At 22.5% G+C, this 21624-nt stretch overlaps 1 protein-coding gene across 1 annotated transcript in view; it reads right to left on the bottom strand.

Annotated features, from left to right (window-relative positions):
* LOC122511516 (serum response factor homolog) overlaps positions 1–21624 on the bottom strand; it is an 80324-nt gene that overhangs the window by 32190 nt on the left and 26510 nt on the right. The window lies entirely within an intron of this gene.

Here is a 21624-nt window from a genome sequence, read left to right as displayed (position 1 = left end):
TTTAAATAAATTCTAACTAAAAATTAGAAATTAAGGAAAAAAGCAATTGAGTAAAAATTTGGATCTACGATTTCAAAAGAATAATTCAAAAGTCTCGAAAAAAAGTCCTCCTTCTTTCAAAGTGGATTAATAAAATTTTTTTTGTTACAATTTCTGGCAAATACAGTTTTGCCAAATACTAGAAAATTGTCGAACGGTGAATTTAGAAGAAAAAGGGAAGTAAAAACAAACACCCTGTATAGTTATCTGAGCTCTCTCGCGGCTCCCTTGCTGATTCTCCTTCGAAAAAGGGAGACAATAAAGAAAACAAAAGAGAAAAAAAGAGAATCAGAGTCACTATTCTTAAGTTCAATGAATACCGCCCCAATGTTTTATATCTTTGCCTCCAAAGAAAAACGAAGTCCTAAAACTGTGGTACAGAAAATTTTATTCAACTCCGAACATTAATTAAAGATTCAAAAAAAAGGAACAATTGCCTCTACCCCTTTTTTTAAAGGTCTTCCATATCATCGAAATTTACAAAATCCTTATACACTGAACCGAATTCAAAACGAATTCCTTAAGAAAAATTCATTCAATTTTTAATTGTGTTCAATTCAAAATCAAATTAATTTTTATTAAAGAATTTTTTTAAATTAATTAAACTTAATTTTTCTTTTAGAATTTTTTTTTTAATTTTATTTTTCTAATTTTCTAAATTTGACTATTTTGAAAATTACTTTTTCTAGAATTTTCATTCATTTTAAAAAATATTCTAAAAAGTATTTCAGATACTATTGAGAAATATTTCAATTTTCGACTAAAATAGAAAAATTTGGTTAAAAAAAAAATAATATTTTCTGTCATTTTAATTTGAAGAATAAACGAAATTCAAAACAACTAAATCGAATTTTTGAAAAACAAAAAATGTTAATAAATTGAAATTTAGAATAATTTCAATTGAAGAAATTTCTAATTAAAGGAACTAAAATTTGAAGAAATTCACTTCGCGGGAAAATCGAAATTCACTGCAAATCTGAAAAGGAAACCAAAAGAATCGAAATTAAATTAAATTGAACACAACTTTCGAAGAAAAAGAATAACATTCAAATTCGAAAGAAAACGAAGTTGAAAATAAATTTTTCCTATTCATAAAGAATCAAAATTACTTTTCAAAATTTTTAAAAAAATTTCAAACGTTGTAATAAAATTTTTGTTTTTCAAATTTTCTTGAGTTCGATATTTTAAAAATAATTTTTTCTAGAATTTCAGAAATCACAAAAAATTGTTTCTGGAAAAAATGTAATTAAAATTTTCTTAAAATAATTGTACTTTCGAAAATAATTTTAAAAAATTGAAACAATTGAAAATTTTGTCAAATTTCATTGAAAATAAATTTTATATTTTTATAAATTTTATTTGTTTACTTTTAAAAATTATTTTGAAATATAATCGTATTTTTGAGGAATTCTAATTGCCAATTTGGAAAATATTTGAATTTGAAAAAAATGTATCCCAAAATTTTAATTTTGTAAGTCTTTCTTTAACTTCAGTCAGAAAAACGACAAAATTCAGTCGAAATAATTTCAAAATTCGTAAGTAAATTATAATAAAAAAAAGAATAGACAGAAAAATTCTTCAATAGAGAGAAAAATTTGAAAACAGAATATTTAAAAAAAGAAAAAAATTCACGAAATAAAATAAGAAAAATAAAAATGTCTACAAGTTTTTTTTAGTTTCGTTTCAAACGTAACAAATTTAAGGCCAAATTTTCGAAAAAAAATTTAAATTCAAAAATAAAGTCTAGGCGGCGATAAAATGAAATTGAAAATAAATTTTTGTACAAGAAGAATAAAAATTCGCCGAAAGTCCAATTTAGAAAAATTGAGAAACTAAAATAGAAAAATTGAAAACTAAATTCTGTAGGAATAATTTCTGAATTCGAAAAAAATTTTTCAAAAAACCATAATATAGGAAAAAATTGAATACAAAAAATTTTCCGAAAACCATAATTCACAAAATCTAATTACAATAATCGAAATTTGTAGTTTAGATTCAATCGAAACTGAATTAAGACAAAATTGTCGAAAAAATAAACAGCAAAAATTTTCCAATTCGAAAAAAGGGAGGGCAGCGAAAAAATTATATTAAAAAAAATATTTTTAGATTAAAAAAAATTTTTTCACTTATTTAGATGAATTTAAATTTAGAAAAATATTCAGAATGATTTAAATTTTCGATCAAAATAGAAAAATTTGGTTCAAATAAAAATCTTATTTTCTGTGATTTTAATTTGAAAAAGAAACGAAATTCAGAATAAATCCAATTTTTAACAAACAAAAAATTTTGATAAATTGAAATTTTGAATAATTTCAATAGAAATTTAAAATTAAAGGAATTAAAATTTGAAGAAATTCACTTATCGGGAAAATCGAAATTCACCGTAAATCTGAAAAGGAAACCAAACGAATTGAAATTAAATTAAATTGAACACAATTTTCGGAAAAAAAAGAATAACTTTCAAATGCGAAATAAAACGAAGTTGAAAATAAATAAATTTTTTAAATTCATAAAGAATCAAAATTACTTTCGAAAAAAAAAATTTCCCGGAATCAATTTTAAACGTAACAAAATTTATGTAGGATTTCTTTCTTGATTTCGATATTTTAAAAATCATTTTCTCTAGAATTTTTATTAATCCTAAAATTTCTATTTTTTGTATAAAAAAACGTCAGTTGCAAAAAACGGTATCTAATTGGAATAATTTCAGAATTCGAAAAAATTTTTTCAAAAAACGAAAATGGCACATTTTTTCTGCAGATATCAAATTGAGATAAAAAAACGAATCAAAAGTGTTGCGAAGCAACGATTTGATTCGTTTTTTTGTCTCAATTTGATATCCGCAAAAAAACTCAGAAGAAAAATCGAAAACGAAAAATTTTCGAGAAAAAACCAAAATTTAAGAAATAAAATTAAAAAAGTGGAAAAACTGTAGAATCGTAAATTAATAAAAGAAAGACTTCTAAAACAAAATCAAAGTTAAGAACAAATTTTAATTTTCCCTTTTCTCGAGGATTTTCGACAAGGATTTTCAACCCAATCTATAAAATGAAAGAGTGTCACAAACTAATAATCAATAAATACCTCCTAATGAGTTTGAAATTTAATCAGCAGCAAATTGCTTTTCCTGTCAAATTAACTTGGCACATATCTATTTGAAAATGAAAAAGAAATATTTCTTTCGTCTCTCTCTCTCTCTCTGAAAAGAAATTGTCAAGCAGATGAAATTCCTTTTTTAAATGAAACGTACGTCGGCTTTCCATCTTGCTCACATGATAGAGGGCAATTATTTTATTGCCTGGGGATGTAAAAAATTGGAGAAGCAGAACTCGAACCAAGTTCGATTCCAAAAAGTGGATTCTTACCGAACTGGTGGTGGATGTTAGCAAAAACACAGTGGCTGTCTCGCAAATGGAGTCGTTGACCGTAATGGTACCAGAATTCCATCGGAAGTTCCTCAACTACCATCATCGGCTTATAGTGGTATAGACGAATCATCGAAAGAATATCGACGACGCGATGTACGCCACAAAGCTTCGATGAAATAATGGCACTTTTTATAATTGAATCCAACTCAAGAGAGAGAGAGAGAGAGAGGGAGAATAAAACCAACAACCTCTCTGTCCTCAAGGGATACTTTATTGGTATAAATTTCCACAGAAGGAAACCATTCGATATGATAAATAACGATTCTCACGCAATCAGAACTCAGAATTTTATTCCCGCTTTTTTTCATCATCATCTTCTTCTTTTTCTTCTTATTTTTCTTTTTCTTCATTTTTCGATATTGCCAATATATATTGTTTTTACTCTATTTTTATATTTTATTCCCTCGCAAATTTATTATCTCGCTTGTGTACTTTTCCCCCCTGGGAATTAAAAACAAGTATTTAGAAAGTAGAAATAAAAAATTTTTTTTAATACTTAAAAAACAAAATTAAATATTTTTTTTAATAACAAAAATATTTCTTTTTAATATTAAATATTTAAGTAAATTTATAAATATTTCTTTAATAAATACTAGCAAATTTTGGCGCGAGAAACGCGGTATTCAATTTTTGCTATTATTGAAATGACAAAATTTCTTTATATTTAAATAAAAAAATTAATTTTTGACTAATTTCAGATTCAAGCATTTAAATAAAAAAATTTCTCTAAGGAATTCAATTTTTAATTTTAGCAAAATTTCTCGATCGAATTCAAATTTGTTTTCAAGAAAGTATATAAATTTTTCACAAGAATTCAATAATTTTCAATACAATTTGAAAAAAATTCCTCTTAAGAATTCAACTATTTTCAATTTCAATTATATTCTTTGAAAAATTTTTAATAAAATCGTTCGCAGAAATTCAATTATTTTTTAATACAATTAAAAATAAAATTTTATAAAAAAAAAATTCAGTGATTATCAAAAAAAAATAAATAAATAATAATAGAATTCATCACAAAAATTTAATTATTTTCAATAAAATTTTAAATAAATGTCTCTAAAGAATTCAATTACTTTCATAAATAATAAAATTCTTTTTAGGAAGTCAATTATTTTCAATTTTAATTAACATCTTTTGGAAAAATTCAATTAATTTCAAAAATATTAATAAAATCCTTCACAGAAATTCAATCATTTTTAATATAATTTAAATAAAATTAAATTCGAAAATATTCAGAGATTTTCAAAAATTTTGTAAAAAATTGTTTATAAGAATTCAATTATTTCCAAATACTTTCAGAAATAATAGGATTCATCACAGACATCCAATTATTTTAAATGATAATAAAATAAAATTGCTCTTAGAAATTCAATTATTTTTATAAATAATAATGATATTCTTCGCAGGGATTCAATTTTTAATTTTAACAAAATTTCTCCAACGAATTCAATTGTTTAAAAAAAATAATAAGATTCTTCACAGGAATTCAATTATTTTCAATACAATTTTTGAAAAATTCCTGAAATCAATTACTTGAACATAAATAATAAAATCCTTCGCAGGAAGTCAATTATTTTCAACTATAATTAAATTTTTTGAAAAAATTCAATTAATTTCAAAAATTTTAATAAAATCCTTCACAGAAAATCAATTATTTTTAATGCAAAATTAAATAAAATTTTATTTTAAAAAGATTTAGTGATTTTCTAAAGTTTTGTAAAAATTAGTTTATAAGAATTCAATTATTTTCAAATACTTTCATAAATAATAGAAATCATCACAGAAATTCAATTATTTATTATTATTATTATTATTATTTATTTTAAGTAAAATTACAATAAAACTGCTCTTAGGAATTCAATTATGTTTATAAATAATATTCTTTGCAGGGATTCAATTTTAAATTTTAATAAAATTTCTCGAACGAATTCAATTATTTTCAATAGTCTTCAAAATGAATTCAATTATTTTTAATAAATTTCTCTAAAGAATCCAATTACTTTCATAAATAATAGAATTCTTTGCAGGAAGTCAATTATTTACAATTTTAATTACCTTCTTTGGAAAAATTCAATTAATTTTAAAAATATTAATAGAATCTCTCGCAGAAATTCAATTATTTTTAATACAATTTAAATAAAATTTTATTCGAAAAAATCCAATGATTATCAAAAAATTTTGAAAAAATTAGTTCATAAGAATTCAATTATTTTCTATATAATTTCAATTCAATCCCTTGAAACGAATAAATTATTTTCAAAAATTTCAATAAAATCCCTCGAATTTTCGTAAAACAAAAAATATTCCCCCGAATAGCGAAACTTAAAAGTAAAATCGAAAAAATGAAGAAAAAAATTCAGTGAGATCTAAATTCTTGACAAAAATAGAAAAATTTCCAGTTTCAAAGGAGAAAACACAAGTTTTCTATGATTTAAACTTGATCTGACAAAATCAAATTCCGAATAAATCAAATTTTCGAAAATTTGCCTCAATTGAAATTCAGGGAGAAAATTGTTTGCTTTCCGAAATTTTTCCAAAATACGATGTAAATTGAATTTAGAACAATTTTTAAAAATATAAAATTTTCCACCAGAGTAAAAAGAATTCGGGTTTAAAAAAAAGTTTAAAACAAATTCAATACTTTCAAAAAACGAAATATTTCCAAAAATTGAAATTTACAGGAATTTTAATTGTGGAAATTGAAATTTTAAAAAATCTAAATCCACCATAAATGTGAAAAACAAATGAAGAACAAACCCGAAAATTTTCGAATTCGAAGAAAAAGCGAGATTTTAAATTTTTTATTTTCTCCTACCAACTAATTAACTAATTATTTAGTAGGCACTTTTTATTATTGTCAAAAATAATAAAATTCTTTGCAGAAAGTGAAATTTTCAAAGTTAATTATAATTTTTAATTTGAAAACAATTTTGTTCAATTAATTTCAGTTATTATTTAATCTCCAAAGAAATTTAAATTAGAATTTCAATAATTTTAAAAATTCAAAATATTTAAAATATTGAAAAGGAAAAACCATTAAAAAAAAGAAACAAAAAAAAGGACAAAATCAACTAACTTTAAAATGTCAGTAGACATTCAGAATACGATTATTAATATAAATTTTTTTCCTATGAAAACCATTTTAAAACTAGGAAAAATTGTTTAAATGATTCGATTTTTTTTTTGCCTTGACTCTGTATTGCAATGTTTAATTTGTTTTCCTTTTTTGATTGAAAATTGGATTTGTAATCACTGTCCACGTCCGACGGTGACGTATTACTTGACCGCAAAATGACAACTTGTATTTTCTTACAATGTGTAATGATATTTTCCCCGCATTAAACTCTCCCTTCAATTTTCATTTCATTTTCTGACATTTTTAAAGCGATTTACTTTTGAAAATTGCGAATAAATGAAAAATTGCATGTAAATGAAAATTTCAGTAATAAATGCAATTTAGAAAATTTACTTTCTTGCGTAAGAATTTAATTATGCGCCAGAAAAATTTGAAAACATTTCTAAAATCAATTTTCGAATTATTTCAATTCAATTTAATTAACTGAAATCGAATTGTGAATGAATAAAATAAAAAAAATTAACTCTTGTTAAAAATAGAGACAATAATATTTTTAAATTTCATCAAACAATTGAATAACAGAATTTAACCGAAATTTAATAATCTATTTTAATAGATAGACTCTCCGAACATTCGGAGAGTTGAATATTTAGGGTTTTTAATATTCGGGAGTACGACATCTAGTGATTTATAGATTTGAAATCGTTTCAAATTAAATCTTTTAATTAAAATCAGAGATTGGAATTTTTTGAACAAAATTCTTTGATATATGAAAATTCAGTTCAGTATTTATTCATTTTCTAAAATTCGGTTAATTAAATCTACTTAATAAATTTTGGTTAATTTAAATTTCGATCATAAAAATCTGAAATCTTAACGCTCCTAACGGAAATTTCATCCCCTTCAAAAAGAGAATAAATTCATTAAAAATAAACAAGTAAATTTTTGACTGAAATAGAAAAATTATGTCTCAAAAAGAAAATATAATTTTCTATGATTTTAGTTTGGAAACAAATTCATAAAAAATCAAATTTTTTGTTTATAAAAAATTTTATAAATTAGAAATTTAGAGTAATTGTAAGTAAAATGGAATAGAAATTTATAACATTCTGTGTACAGAAAAATCGTAATCAAATTAATCGAAATAAATATTAATTATGAAATTCGAAGAGATTTCAATCAAAGGAATTGAAATTTGAATCAATTTACTCCACAGGAAAATCGAAATTTATCACAACTGTGAAAATTAAAAGAATAAACTTTTTGTATTTATAAAGAATAAAAATTCGCCCAGAGTCAAATTTAAAGAATATGGAAAAACTGAAATTCACAAATTCAAAAATTTCGACGAAAATAGAAAAATTTGATTTCAAAAAGAAATTTTCATTTAAAATCACAAAAAACAATTTTCTATGATTTTAATTTGAAAAAGAAAATTTTATAAAAAGAAATTCAGAATAAATCAAATTTTGGAAAATTTTCTACAATTGAAATACAGGAAGAAAATTTTTTGCTTTCCAAAATTCAGAATAAATCGTATTTTCAAAAATATAAAATTTTACAAAAAAAGAAAAATTTGAATAAAAAAAATCTAGTTAAACTTTCTCAAAAAAAAAATAATTCCACAGAATTGTTAGTTAAAAATATGAAAAATTCCGATTTTCAAAGATTTTAATTTAAAACCTTTTCAAAATTAAATTATTTCTAGAAAATTCACTCTCTATTGCTTTTAATATTCAATTATAATCAAAACTTTTAACTGAAATCGATTTTTAAATTAATTTTTATTAGAAAATTCTACTAGAATTCAATTATTTTAAATAAAAAAAAAATTATTGAATAATATTGCATGTTTCTTAAAATTGAATTCTTTTGACGAATTTTAGTAAAATTTTTAAGAATAATTACAATTGTCGAGAAATTCGATTAGAATTGTATTAAAAATAATTGAAATTCTGCTATGATTTTTATTATTTAGGGAAATAATTAAATGATTGCTAAGAAATTTATAAAAAATTTGTAAAACATTTAATTTCCGTGAAAGTTTTCTATTTTTTGTGAAAATAATTAAATGTTTGCGTAGAATTTTATTAAAATTTTTTTGTCAATAATTGAATACTTTTGGAAAATTTTATTAAAATAGTAGATATTAAAAATCATTGAATTGAGGAAATTTTTTTTTAAATAATTGAACTTTTGCGAATAAATATATTAAAATTTTTGATAATATTTTAATTTCTACGAAGAATTTAATTATTTACGAAAATAATTGAATTCCTGCAAAAAATTTAATATTTTATGAAAATAATTGAATTCATAGGAATAAATTTATTATTATTAATTATTTACAAAAAATAATTGAATTACTGCAATGAATTTTGTTATTTATGAAAATAATTCAATATTTGCGGAGAACTTTATTAAAATTTTCGAAAGTAATTGAATTATTACAAAGAATTTTATTATTTAAAAAAAAAAAAAATTCAAATTTCCAGAAGAATGTCATTGATATTTTTTAAAATAATTGAATTTTTGCGAAGAATTTTATTATTTACAAAAATAATTGAATTACTGCAATGAATTTTGTTATTTATGAAAATAATTAAATGTTTGCGTAGAATTTTATTATTATTTTTTGTAAATAATAGAATTCTTTTGGAAAATTTTATTAAAATAGTGGATAAATTAAAAATTATTGAATTGAGGAGAATTTTTTGAAAATAATTGTAATTTTGCCAATAGAATTTTATTCAAATTCTTTTGAAAATAATTGAAGGTAATTAAATTTCGGAGAATTTAATTATTTCTAAAAATAATTGAAATTTTGACGAGAATTTAAAAAATTTTTTGAACATAATTGAAATTCTGTGAAGAATTTTATTACTTTTGAAAAATAATTGAATTTCTCCAATAATTTGTAATTTCTCTAAAATTCTCCAAATTGTATCGTATAAAATTTACCAACTTTTCGTCTTTTCTCAATCAAATTACGTATCTTTTTTCAAAAAAACTGACTTTTACGGCCTAGAAGCAAATTTACGGACCTTTACCGGATTTACGTACCTAATTCGAGCCCTATTGAAAATATCAGAAAAATTGCAATTGAAATTTATGAAGAACACTCTCTTTTTAATCTTTGCTACCCAAAATTTTCGAAAGTTCAATTTTTCAAGAAACGGCATCAATAGAAAATTTTACGAAAAATTACAAAAAAAAAATCCTCTCTTGTTACGAAAGTAGAAATAAAATCGAAAAATTGTAGAGAAAGAAAAAAAGCATAAAAACTTCCGACCTCTTAAAATATAAATAAGCGTTAAAACGTGAAAGTGCAAAAGCTATAAAAAAAAATCGCAAGTCTCTTTTCACAAAACTTCCCGCAAAGAAGAAGAAGAAGGCTTACTTCTTCTTCTTCTTCTTTTTCTCTCCCCCTCATCAAAATTTAACTTAAAAGAATGAATAATTTTTGAGTTCCTCTTTTTTTGCATAACCGATCGTTATTTATGATATCGGCAACATAAATTACAGGCCTGTTTAAATTCTTTGGTCATTAAAATTGGCGAGAGAGTAAGGCCTGAATCGTAAATTTCACCGAAGAGGCATTTTATTCCTCATTCGGTGTGTGCCGCGCGCCATTGCGCTCTCTGCCCTCTTCGGCTTATACTTCTTGGCGCGCTCTTTTGCGATATCCGGTCGGAGCTTTTGAGAGAGAATGATGATCACCACTGGGTACTGGATACTGGCTAGCTTCTGGGTGCATCATTAAAGCTCTTTTTCTCTCTCTCTCCCTTTCTCTCTTTTTTTTCTCTCTTTAGCTTTGAGAGTTTTTCTCTTTCTTCGGGAGTTTTTCTCTTTTTCTCTTTTCAAATGTTCCTCTCTTTTCTTTTCCCTCTTTTCGAGTGTTCCTCTCTTTTCTTTTCCCTCTTTTCGAGTGTTCCTCTCTTTCCTTTTTCCTCTTTTCGACTGTTCCTCTCTTTTCTTTTCTCTCTTTCCGAGAGTTTCTCTCTTTCTGCCCAAGAGTTTCTCTCGCCCATCGAAAAGGAGGAAAAAGGAATTGAGCGCGCGAGCGAGAACGCACTTTGAAAAAAAAAAAAAAATTGGAAAAAAAAGAAATAAAATAGAAGGGGGGCAGAGCAAAGGCAACGACGACGACGACGACGACGACGACGACTACGACGATGGCGGGAAGAGAAGGAGGTAGAAAAAAATGACAGTTTCTGTTGTGCGCGCGGCTTCGAAGCACGATTTACGACTTAACGAGGTAATGCAACGGCGACGACGCACCCAGGTGTACGCACGCGTGTATGGAAGGTGGAAGCACAACTCCATATACGGTCACCTTTGTCAAAGGCTGGTTGTCGCCATATACAGGCAATGTTCGCGATGGCAGACACTTATATAGAGTCCAACTTAAGAGTCAGGAATGCCGCTTTTTATCGCGCCTGCCTGCCTGGCCTGCCTGCCTTCTCTACCCGCCTGCTGCAATGTAATCGGGTAAGAGGATAAAAGACAAAACCAACTGACCAGGAAGCGAGCGTTTTCGATTTTTGGATCTCTCATCATCTGACCGACTTCTTTTCTTCTACTTCTGATCCTTCTCTCCTTCCCTCCCTCAATTCCTCAATTCCTCAATTTCTCCTTCGACTTTTACTGAACCTTCTCCTTCTACTTCTTCTCTTATTTTTTCCGATCCTTCGCCTGCTCCTTCTTCTTCTCGTTTTCCTCCTCCTCCTTCTTCTCCGTTTCCTTCGACTCCATCCGACCGCTTTTTTCCCTCCTCACCGCTTATCGATTCCGATAACAACGATGATAAACCACAAAACACATAAGCATGTGTTAATTCCCGACAATCGACATGCTCGACGAATGTTAAAATAAATATTCCACCTGTTGCTTGCTTTTAACCTGAAACAAGAATTTCATTTCAATTTTTTTTTTTTTTTTTTGCCCCACTCGACTCGCGCGCGCTTATGGAGAGAAACAATTATTTTACATTTGAAATTTATTCCTGTCAGTTTTTAATTAGTTCGAAAAAAAAATTAAAGAAACGAGAGTTGTGTGAAATGTAAGCTTTCAAGAAGCTTCTTAACATAATGAGGAAACTTTTGTCTACATAATGTGTTACATATATGGTTTGAGAGAATATTAAAATTTAGATTGAAGAGTCTGATCTCGCGCGGGACTGTTTTTTTTTTTTTTCTTTAAAGAGCAAAACAAATCGTTTCCTGTTTTATGGGGAAATTCTTGACGAATTCTCATTTGCAGACACTGTTGAATAATTTGTTTTTTAATTTAATTGTTTTTCGAATTTTGTTGACGAAAAAAAAAATTAATTTACGTTTAATTTTCCTTTTTCTATTTTTTCTAATACGATAATTTTTTAAAATCTTATTTTTAAAGTAGGATTTTTTTTCTAAATTAGGTAATATTTACGGGAAATTTTAGTTTTAATCAAACTCTCTAGAACAAAAAAAAATTACTAAATACTAATTAATGTTTAATTTCTATTTTTCAATTTTTTCGAATTCGATAATTACTTTTCAAAATCTTATTTTTGTAATACGATTTTTTTTCTAAATTAAGTAAAATTTACGGGAAATTTTAATTTTAATCAAATTCTCTAAAGCAAAAAAAAAAATAATAAATATTAATTGATGTTTAATTTTTCTTTTCTACTTTTTCTAATTCGATAAATATTCTTCAAAATCTATCCAGTTTTTTGATTTTTTTCGAATTAAAAACAGAAAATTATTTTTAAAAATTCTCTAAATTTTGATTTTGTGAATTTTGGTTTGAATAATTGTTTTTAAATTTTGTTCACAAAAAAATTATAATTTCAATTTTCGTTTTCTATTTTTTCTAATTCGATAATTATTTTTCAAAATATAATTTTTGAAGTACGATTTTTTTTCTAAATTAAGTAAAATTTACTGGAAATTTTAATTTTAGTTTTTATAAAATTCTCTAAATTTGGAATTAGTGGATTTTAATTTGTCTCTGTTAATTTTTATTGTTCTATTATTTCTAATTCACAAATATTTTTCAAATACATTTTTTTGTGTTTCGATTTTTGTTTAAACTAAAAACAGAAAATTATTTTTAAAAATTCTCTAAATTTTGATTTAGTGAATTTTTGTTTGAATAATTGTTTTTAATTTAATTATTTTCAAATTTTGTTCACAAAAAAATCATAATTTAAATTTTTGTTTTCTATTTTTTCTAATTCGATAATTATTTTGCAAAATCTAATTTTTTTAGTACGATTTTTTTTCTAAATTAAGTAAAATTTACGGGAAATTTTAATTTTAGTTTTAATAAAATTCTCTAAAACAAAACAAAAATAATTGAAGTTTAATTTTTTTCTAATTCGTTAAATATTTTTCAAAATCTTATTTTCGAAGTACTATTTTTTTCTCAATTTTTGTAAAATTTACGGGAAATTGTAATTTTAGTTTTAATCAAATTCTCTAAATTTGGAATTAGTGGATTTTAATTTATCTTTTTTAATTTTTCTTGTTCTATTTTTTCTAATTCGATAAATATTTTTCAAAATCTATCCATTTTTTGTAATTCGATTTTCTTTAACTAAAAACGGAAAATTATTTTTAATTAAATTCTCTAATTTTGATTTAGTCAATTTTTTTTTAATTCTATTCAAAATTTTTTTTTTTTTTTTTTCTAATTCGATAATTACTTTTCAATATCTTATTTTCGTAGTAGGATTTTTTTCTAAATTAGGTCAAATTTACGAGAAATTTTAGTTTTAATAAAATTCTCTAAAACAAAACAAAAATAATTGAAGTTTAATTTTTTTTCTAATTCGTTAAATATTTTTCAAAATCTTATTTTCAAAGTACTATTTTTTTCTCAATTTTGCGTAAAATTTACGAAAAATTGTAATTTTAGTTTTAATCAAATTCTCTAAATTTTTTAATTACCTACTGAATTTTAATTTGTCTTTTTTAATTTTTCTTATTCTATTTCTTCTAATTCAATAAATATCAATTTTAAAATCTATCCATTCTTTTGTGATTCGAGTTTCTTAAAAAATTATTTTTAATTAAATTCTCTAAATTTTTATTTAATGAATTTTTGTTTGAATTCTTTTCAAAATTTTTTCTTTTTCTATTTTTTCTAATTTGATAATTATTTTCGAAATCTATACTTTTTTTGTAGTTTGATTTTTCTAAATGTAGTGAAATTTACAAGAAATTATTTAAATTAATTTCCTTAAATTTTGAATTAGTAAAATAATAATTTACATCGTTTCAAAATTTTTTTCTCCAAAAATTATCAAAAAATTTAATGAATATCAATAATTATAATTACTATTTATTAAATTTCCCTTGTTCTTTTATTTCTAATTCAATAATTAGTTTTGAAAATCTATAAATTTTTATGTGCTTCAATTGTTTTGAAATGTAGAAAATTTAGAAAAATTTAAACAAAAAATTTGTTCAAATAAAATTACTTCTTTTTTAAAATTTTACAATATCTATAGAGAAAAAAATTTAATTATTTTTCTATTCTAATGTAGAAATGTGTGTAGAGTAGAAAATTAATTTTCACTTGAGTCCATATCAGTTATTATGGATTGAATAACATTTTTAACAATTCGCACATAACTTTGTTAAATAAAAAATTTGTTTTAAAATCTATCAATTAAAAAAATATTAATTAATTAATTTAAATTAATTTTTAATTTAGAAATTATGCTCTAATTTTCAATTTTTAATTAAGTGATGGTGAATAAAAAAATAGAAGATTAAGAAAAAAATACCTGTACGAAGATATTATTTTCAAGAACATTTTTCTTTGATAAATTCACTTCTCCAATCATGTTCAAAATTTACGATTTGGATTCTTCAAAGTCGACATCAACAGAAACCTATTAAAATAAAATTATTTTAGTAAAAAAATATTTCGAAAAAAAATTGAAACTAATTATCCTGTAATGTATTAATTTCAATTCGATCAATAAAAAAAAATATTCGATTAATTTCTATATTGAATTTCTATTCAATTAATTTCAATAAATTTTAATCCAATGAATTTCAATTCAATCAATTTCAATAAATTGCAATGAATTTCAAATTCAATTAAAGTGAAGAAATAAAATACTCTCTGAAAATTTACACGAGAAAAAGTTAAAATAAATAAATAAAGAGAACGAAAATTCTACCTGCAAACAAAATGTCTTTCTCCTCGTCGGAAAAATCGTTGCTAAATCTTATATATATCCAACAAAAACCTGTTAGCCTCTTATTTCATTAAAACCTACGATGAAAATTGCTAGACTGACAATTCCCACTGCAATACACAACACGAGAAAATATGTAGCGAAACGAGTTTTTTTTTCTCTCACTTCCAATAGTTTTCAGTCAGATTTAGATGTGGAACGTTATTATCTTTTTGTTTATTTTCTCGACGAATATTTCGTAGCTTCTTTTTTTTCTCACTTAACGCACATGTTTCCTCTGGATCGAACGACATTTTCTGAAGTTGGAAAACAATTTTTTTCTCCGAATAATTCCCCTCTCTCTCTCTCCTTCTCTCCCTTTCTCCTCCTCTCTTTTTCTCTCCTTTTCTCTCATTTCCCTCGCTTCTTGCAATCGCAGAATTTTATGCATTCGGTCCTTTAATGGAATTCGAACCCTACAAATCATTAATAGCGAGATATTACTAAATAAAAAATATATATCAACAAAAGACATTGTGTAAATAGTAGAATTTGATTTCGTAAAAGTTTGCTCATCGTTTAGAGAAATGAGCGCTGCCTATTTTTTTTTTTTCATTCCTTTATGCCCGCACACGTGCGATCATTATGAGGAGTATCATTGTAAATTCTTATTTTCTCAGCGACCACAACATTTTGCAATAATTCTCTTTCAAAGCATTTTCACAGACATTTTTTTCTGACCTTTCTTGTCCAATGTCTGCTAATTTAAACTCAGTGCAATATATAAATAAAATAAAATAAAAAAAATACACACACAGAAAGAGAATCATGTTCCAGATGTGCTGCTTTGAAATACGTAGAAAAATTATTTTAATTGCTCACAAATTATTCTTTTAGAGAATATAATTATCTGTTTATCTAATTATCTAGTTATTTATTTATTAAACTATTTCTTTATTTAGCAAACTATTTATTTATGAAACTATTTCTTTATTTGTCAAACTATTTATTTATGAAACTATTTCTGTATTTATCAAACTATTTATTTATAAAACTATTTCTTTATTTATCAAACTATTTATTTAAGAAACTATTTCTTTATTTATCAAACTATTTATTTATTTATCAATATATTTATTTATTAAAATAAAAACCTTGGTACATTTTTTTAAAATTAATTTTTGTAATTTCGAAAATGAATTTTCAAAATTATACAAATACGAATTGAATATTATGACGGGGAAAAAATTATCTTGACGAAAAAAATTTTTGACACAAAAAAATATTTTTTTTCTTGACGAAAAAATATAGATACAAAAATATATTTTGTTTTTTTTATCTAAAATTTTTTTTCGTCAAGACAATTTTTCCATTTGCTATAATATTCAATAATTTATAATTTACAACAATTCAAAATTTAATAATTTCGAATATAATTTTCAAAATTATCAATAAAAAAATCCGAAAATTTGCATTATTATGAAAATTATTTTCGAAAATATAGGTAAAAATTAACTTAGATAAAAAAATAAAATATATTTTTGCATAAAAATTATTTTTTCATCAAGAAAATTTTTTCTTTCGTTGTAATATTTAATCCGCATTTGTACATTTTTGAAAATTATTTTCGAAATTGTAAACATTAATTTTAAATATCAAGATAATTTTTTTTAAAATAAAGAAATTATTATTTTCCTTGAAAAACAAAAAAAAAGTTTTTCTATCTAAATTAATTTTTAGAATTTCGAAAGTAATTTCCAAAATTCTACAAATACGGATTTGATTGATAATTTTCGAAAATTTGTATTCGAAACTATTAAATTGTAATTTATAATTTATAAATTAAAATGTATTTATAAATTAAATGTATGAAATTTTATTAAATAAATTATTAAATATTATAACGAAAGAAAAAATTTTCTACCGACGAAAAAAACATTTAGATAAGAAAATATTTTCTTACCTATTTATTTTTGTCGCCAAAATATTTTTTCCTTCGTTATAATATTTACTCCGTATTTTTATAATTTTAGAAATTATTTTCGAAATTATAAAAATTAATTTTAAAAATTTTTACCTGATAATTTTTTTAAGATAAAGAAATTTCTGGAAAATCAAAAAAAATAGTTTTTCTATCGAAATTAATTTTTACCTATAATTTTGAAAAATATTTTCGAACAGAAATCAAAATTAATTTAGATAAAAAAACTAAATGTTTTTGCATCAAAATGGTTTTTTTTTTTGACAAAATGGTAAGTTTTTCCTTCGTTGTAATATTTAATCCATATTTGTATATTTTTGAAAATTATTTTTGAAATTGTAAAAATTAGTTTTAAAAATTTGTCAAGATAATTTTTGTACGTTATAGAAGTTTCTGAAAAATCTGAAGACTACTTTTTCTATCTGATAATATTTACTCCGTATTTTTATAATTTTAGAAATTATTTTCGAAATTATAAAAATTAATTTTAAAAATTTGTCCAGATGGTTTTTTTACGATAAAAAAATTTCTGAAAAATCAAAAACCTAGTTTTTCTAACGAAATTAATTTTTACTTATAACGTGGAAAATAATTTTCAAAATTATACAAATACAAATTTTTAAAAAAAATCCTTTGGGTAAAAAAACCAAATATTTTTTTGTATTTAAATTTTTTTTCGTCAAGACAATTTTTTTTTTGCTATAATATTTAATAAAATAGTTTATGATTACAATAATTTATAATTCAATAATTTCGAATATAATTTTCAAAAATTGTCAATCAAAAAATCCGTATTTGTATAATTTTGAAAAATATTTTCGAAATTACAGGTAAAAATTAATTTAAATAAAAAAATTAAATATGTTTTTGCATAAAAATGTGTTTTTTGGCCAAAATGGTAATTTTTTTCCTTCGTTGCAATATTTAATCCGTATTTGTATATTTTTGAAATTGTAAAAATTAATTCTTCTATAGACAGTTTTTCATTTGTTTAGATTAGTTTCTCAAGATTTTTTTTCCTTCGTTACAATATTTACTCCGTATTTTTTTAATTTTGGAAATTATTTTCGAAAATATTAAATTTAATTTCTTAAGACAAAAATAATTTCTAAAAACAAAAATGAATTTCTAAAAATTAATTTTTCTGGACAATTTTTCATTTGTTAGATTAGTTTCTCAAGATAATTTTTTGAGCTAAAGGAATTTTTTTCTGGAAAATCAAAAAGCGAGTGGAATAATTCGAAATTAATTCAAAGCGGGATTTTTCTACGTACTTCTTCTTTTCACATAGTGAAAGCTGAGACTTTGGATGAATATATCCGCCCACGCAAAAAGAGTAACGATAAATCATTCTTAAACACATGTACAAAGCATGTAACCAACCTACCTTTTGCATTTTTTCCCCAAACTCACAAGACAATTTGTTCCTTCCAGGACAAACACAAGGAAAGTAGGATAATATTTCAAAAAAAAAAAAGAAAAAAAAATTATAACATAAACTACACATGCTTACGATAACAAAAAAAAGACAAGCTCTTAACAAACATTTTCAACTACATTATATGATGCAATTTATATATTTTTCAATTGATTTCCAGGGTCGAACTCGCGGTCGAGTTTACCAAGAAAATTCTGTCACCGAAATGGTTTGACAATCAGGTCAAGAATGCGATTTAATATTACATTTTTTTCTTCTTATTTCTCTTTATAGGCAAACAACTGCGAGTTCAACCCTCGCGCGAGAGAGAGAGAGAGAGAGAAAATATCGTCTCTGCTGTATTTTGATTTGGTGAATGTTGAAAATAGAGAGAAAAAAATGTAGAAAAAAAATATAAACATTGACTGTAACAAGAACGTGTAAATGAAAATCAAAAGCGACGTTCTTATTGCACTCAACTTGTCAATTTATTCACCTAGACGAGAGAAGAGATTTGTTGAGTCACAGAAAATCCTTCGGCAATGTTGTGTATAAATAAAAGATCTCGACTATATAAATGAATCCTGATCGATATCTGGTAATCTATCGTTAAATAACACTCAACGCCAAGCCGCCAAGAAAGTGTTTAAATTAATTACCAATAGAAAAAAGAATCAACAACTGAATAATTTCTTTCCATAAAGGAATTATTGAATTAGCAAGAAATGCAAGAATTATTTTATTCAAAAGAAAACAATTTTTTAACATGAAAATCTTTGAATTATTATTATTTATTAAATAATAAATTATTTAATCATATTTTTTAACATAAAAATCTTTGAATTATTATTATTCATTAAATAATAATTTAATATATTCAGACCTCGGATCGACTTTCAGACGCAAAAAAAAAACTCATGACAACTGATTTCTAAACTTAATTCAATAATTTTGTCAAATAAATATTTAAATATTTTTTTTCAACGGGAATTAAAAAAATTTCAATTGCAAATCCAATTATTTTCAAAAATTACATCAAACTTTTAGAAAATAATTGAATTCTGAAAGTATTATTATATTTTCAGAATTCAATTATTTTCTAGAATTTTGAACGAAACTTCATCTCTTAAACAATTTTTTATTTTCGAAAATTTTCTGAAAGTTCCTCCAGAATTCAATTATTTAAATACAAAAAATCGTTTTTTTTAAATACATTCTAACTGCAACTCTTTCATTTTATTTTTATAGTCATTAACGTGAATTATTGAAAATAATATAATTATCCAACCAAAAATATCAAAAATAATTGATTTTTACAAAATTATAATAAAAAAAAATCTTGGAATTGAATCTAGTAAAATTTTCTAGAAAATTGAACTTTTAAAAGAATATTTTGGAAAATAAAAAATATTCAAGTTTTTGAAGAATTTCAATTAAAAATATGAAAATACATCATTTTTACAAAATTCAATTATTTTATAGAATTTTTAACAAAAATTTATCTCAAAATCAATTATTTTTAATAATTTTCTAAAAGTTCTTCCAAAAATTGAAATATTCGAATACAAAAATTCAATTTTTTATAATAATAGCAACTTCGTGGTTTTCAAAAAAATTATTAAAGTAAATTATTGTAAAACTTTAACCAAAAACATTAATATAATCGATTTTTACACAATTATAACACAAAAAATTCTTGAAACTTTTTTTTTTTAAAATATTCAATAATTTTTGAAAGTTTATAGAATTTTTTTTAATTACAAAGAATTGAAAAATTTCGAAATAATTGAAATCTAGTAAAATTTTCATGAAAATATAAATTGAAAATTGAACTTTTAAAAAATAATAAAAAAATCAAGTTTTTGAAAAATTTGAATTAAAAATATTATGAAAATACATGATTTTTACAAAATTCAATTATTTTATAGAATTTTTAACAAAAACTCTTCTCTAAATCAATAATTTTTAATAATTTTCCGAAAGTTCCTCTAAAAATTCAATTATTCAAAATTTCAAATACAAAAATTCAATTTTTTATAATTGAATTGATAAATTATGAAATAATTGAAATTTAGTAAAAAAAATTTTGAAAATCATTGAATTTTTCTAAAGACTTTATTGAAAAATATTAAAAACAACTCATTTTTGAATAATTTAAAATGCAAATATGAAAATATTTGTGAAAATATTTTACAAATGTGATTTTAATAAAATTTTAACAGAATTTATAAGAAAAAGTCTCAATAAGTAAATTTTTTGAATAATTTAATTTACTTTTCTTAAAGATAATTGAATTTTAAGAGAAATATTGAAAGTAATATTAAATTTTTTTTTAAATTATAATAAAACTATTCAAAGAATTATCTTTTTTTTAAAAAACATTTTATAATTTTTAGAAACTAATTTTCATAAATTTTCTTGTTTAAATTTTTATTTGAACATTTTTTATTAAAATTTTTGAAAATTCAATTTTTTCAAAAATTTGCAATTAAATTTCTTCAAAATTTGATTATCAAAAATTTTAATGAATAGTCCAAAAAAATCAATCATTTCTATTAGAATTTTACAAAATTTCAATTGTTTAAAAACTTGTTAATTATATATTTTGAAAAATATCTGAACATTTTTCAATTTTTTTTAAAAAATTATTCAAAAATAATTTTTGAAAAATTTGATTATAGTTATTTTGCACGCTATAAAAACCAAAATAACTTGCAGTTTATACTAAAAAAATGTTAGTATTTTGTTGCAATATTTGGAAAAAGGTCTTAAAAAAATCTGATTTTTATAAAAATTAGAAGCTAATTTTCATAAATTTTCTTTTTTAAATTTTTATTTGAAGATTTTTCATTTAAATTTTTGATAATTCAATTATTTTGAAAATTTACAATATTAACATTTTTCAAAAGTTGATTTTCAAAAATTCTAACAAATTACTTTAAAAAAATTAATTATTTTCAATTAAATTTTACAAAATTTCAATTATTCAAAATCTTTTTAATTGTATATTTCGAAAATTTAAATGGAAAAATGCTTTAAAAATATTTTTTGAAAGATTTGTTTATAGTCATTTTTTGCAGTATAAAAATAGAAATGAGTTACATTTAATACTAAAAAATTTTATATTTTGTTGCAATATTTAAAAAAAAATTCGTAAAAGTCGTGATTTTTAAAAATAAGTGGAAAAATCCCAATTTTTTAAATTTCCCTGTCAAACAATTTTTTTTCCTTGCATTTCCCTGACTTTACTGACAAAAAATTTGTTTTACTAATATTTTAAAATATATTGAAATGAAATTTTTTAAATCTAAACATAATTAGTTCTGAATGTTTAGATCCAAAAATTAAATTTAAATTCTTAGAAATTCCATTTACAAATTACGAATACAAAATAAATAATTAATTCAACACTTTCTCAGTTATAAACTTTTCTCTCGCCTAGAAAAATATTTAAGCAAAAACTTTATCAAAAAAAAAAAAAGCGAAACCTTTTCGGAAGGAAAC

Source organism: Leptopilina heterotoma, unplaced genomic scaffold (genome assembly GCF_015476425.1).
Source record: "Leptopilina heterotoma isolate Lh14 unplaced genomic scaffold, ASM1547642v1 Lhet_85, whole genome shotgun sequence".
Lineage (NCBI taxonomy): Eukaryota > Metazoa > Arthropoda > Insecta > Hymenoptera > Figitidae > Leptopilina > Leptopilina heterotoma.
This window is presented reverse-complemented; position numbering and strand designations above follow the sequence as displayed.